The 3,024-nt window shown below is 41.8% G+C and overlaps 1 pseudogene; it reads right to left on the reverse strand.

Annotated features, from left to right (window-relative positions):
• Positions 1 to 639: 639 nt before the first annotated feature.
• On the reverse strand, positions 640 to 1,532 carry LOC138752813 (large ribosomal subunit protein uL18A-like; annotated as a pseudogene).
• Between the last annotated feature and the right edge of the window lie 1,492 nt (positions 1,533 to 3,024).

The raw sequence follows: 3,024 nt of genomic DNA on the forward strand, positions 1-3,024 counted from the left end.
TCTTTCTCCTTTTTTTCCCAGATACTCTTTCTCTCTCCTTGATTGTTCCATAGAACATAGAACACTACAGCACAGTACAGGCCCTTCAGCCCTCAATATTGTTCTGACCTATATATTCCCAGCAAAATTTTAAAAAAATAAAAAACCCTTCCTATCTTGTAACCCTTCCTATCTTGTAAGTTTCTTTCATCCGTGTGCCTGTCTAATAGTTTCTTAGATGCCCCGAAAGTTTTAGGCTCCACCACCACCCCTGGCAAGGCATTCCAGGCACTCACAACTCACTGTGTAATAAACTTACCTCTGTTGTCTCTCCTAAACTTCCCTCACTTTACTTTATGCACATGTCTTCTGATGTTCATCTACTGCTTCAACCCTAATCTCTACTTTAATTGATGACAATAAGGCAGGGAAAAGCATTTCCAACTAAAAGCAACAGTAGTCATACCTTGATGAAGGGCTCAAGCCCGAAACGTCAGTTGTGTATTTTAACCTTTGCCATATAAAGGACACAGCTTGACCTGTTGAGTTTCTGCAGCTTGGTGTTTTTACTTCCACCACAGTGTCTTTTTTTTTCCAAATTTATTTGAGCAGTAAATAGGAATTCAGATGATTTTTTTAAACATTTCTTGAAGGCACCTTTCAACTGGCTCCAGCCTGTGCCTGTGCCCATAGAAAGCTGACCTTGTTTTGAGCAACACGATCCTTCCTCTGTTTCAATGACATCTTAGAACGGTTCCACCTCTTTTTCTTGACTTCTTCTCATGGACAAGATTTTCTCGAATAGCAGCATGGGCTTTCTTGTACAAATCCTCTCTCATGTCAGCTGTGATTCCATGTTTGATGTACTGAGAAAATTGCTTCTTGTAGATATCTTCATCCTCATCTATCAGGTAGCGCATGTATTCTGTGATATTCAACCTAAAAATATGTTTACGGTGGACTTCAGGATTGAACTCCTTGCTCTCAAAGTCATAACCAGGGAATTGCTTAGTGCTGTGAGGAATAGATAAGCCACCATCGAAGCTCCAAAAACTTTATTGCCTGTGGTGGTTCTGGCAAGCCCAGCATCCAGGTAGCAAGTGAAAGCACTGGGCTGTCCATCAATACTTTCTACATTGTATTCATCACCAGTTACATCCACCTGACCCTCATAGATCTTGTCCAGGCCAAATTTGTTCAGTAGTCTATGGGCAAGAAGTAGGCCAGTGCAATAGGATCCAGTATAGTTTGCAAGTCCAACTTTTATGCCATACTTCAGTAATTCATGGCCATATGGAGCACACACAATTATATCACCTTTGATCTTAGCACATGCAATCTGGCATATGATGTCCCGGTTTGTGAATCGTACAATCATCCGATACTTGGGAGTATTGTACTTGTTCTTATCTTGTACCACCAAGCGTTTGCGTGCAAAATAGTCAGTCTTTCCCTCTCTCCTCCTCCTAAACTTGACTTGGTAACGCTTGAAGTATGCCTTGCTCTTCACGACTTTAACAAAACCCATTTTGAGCGGAGTTCACCCTCGATCACCCGGGGCTCAAGCGATTTTCACAGGCAGGCGAATTCTGCCCCGCTGGAAAAAAAAGGCACCACAATGTCTTAAGATTTTCATGTTGACCTAATAACCATAACTCAGTTGTCATGTTACAGACAAATAACACTAAATGATCAGCTCAATGATTAACCGAAAAAAGGCAAACCACCAAGTAGGTTGAGCTGTTTAAATAGCAATCCTGCTCAACTCTATTCACATTCATAAGGATGTGACTAAACAAATCATTATTAGTCTACACAGAGTCAAAGAGGAAAGGGTATTTATGAAACTATTATGTGTGTTGACTTCAAGAACAAAAGCTAATTTTCACACACCACTTATGTGAATTGAAAATCTACATCTTCCAGCCACAATCTTATAGTATTGTTTTATACCTACAGTACAGTGTGAGGGAATGTGAAGACCAAAATGTCCAAAATTACATGTGGTATTTATGAAAATGCACCATGACAGCAAATTTTACTTTGTGATATTCCTTCCCTCCAGCAGTAAGGAGCTAAAGCTTCACCTTCCCTTTACAGCACTGGGTACGTGACTGACCAGCTTCACTAATTCTGCCAGGAATGTGCATAATTATGCAAATAACTGCAAAGTAGGTTCAGAAGCAAGTGAAGCTTATAATGGCGTGTTCACTTCAGAGTTCAATGTTTAATTTACTGTCAGGTATGCTGAATTACAAGATTTTTCACTTTTGATTGCTATCCTGGTATCACAATGAAAAAGTCGTCTCTCTTCAGCACCATTTTGGTTTTTAAAAAAATCACAGAAAACATGGCAACAGCACAGTAACAAGATTAATTTTTGACAGTGATCAAATATGGCTTCCAGGAGCCTTTCAATCTTTGGCAGGTTGATGGGAATCTGACGCTGTAAAAGTAGCCTCTGTGGTTGTCATAACTGCCCTCAATAATGAAAACAATTCTGAAAAAAAACTAAAAGGTTCTTTATTGACATTCTTTCCAAGATAAGCTAATGATTTTGGAAAGCCCAGAAGTTTAAGGTTCTAAAATTAAAAGTAGAGTGAAACCCTGATTTAACGTGACCCAATTTAACATGAAATCGGATATAATCCTGGATCCAGGGCTTGTGGCAGGCCAGCGAGTGGTGGAGTGAAGCGCTGCGGAATTCTGGCAGCCAGCTGCCCTGCAGGTCAGCTGATCAAAACAGCAGCCAGTGCAGGCAGCAATCGCAGAATGGGGGGCTGTTGTCCCGGCGCAGCACGGGCAGGCGACATGCTGGCGACAGTGCGCTCTCTCCCTGTGTGGCTTGTACGGCTGCCGAAGGTTCTGCTCCTGCACAGGGAGCTGATGCCCAGGTAATGCAGCCAAAGTGTGGCCAGGTTGTGCAGGTAGGACTGGGATTCGGCCGAAATGGAAGTGAAGCAGCTTGAAGAACTTCTGCTGATATTTTTGCGCGACCCTGCTGTTTTCGCGATGCCATTTTATGGATCCAAATGATTGCGTTAT

This window comes from Narcine bancroftii, chromosome 2, assembly GCF_036971445.1.
Source record: "Narcine bancroftii isolate sNarBan1 chromosome 2, sNarBan1.hap1, whole genome shotgun sequence".
Lineage (NCBI taxonomy): Eukaryota > Metazoa > Chordata > Chondrichthyes > Torpediniformes > Narcinidae > Narcine > Narcine bancroftii.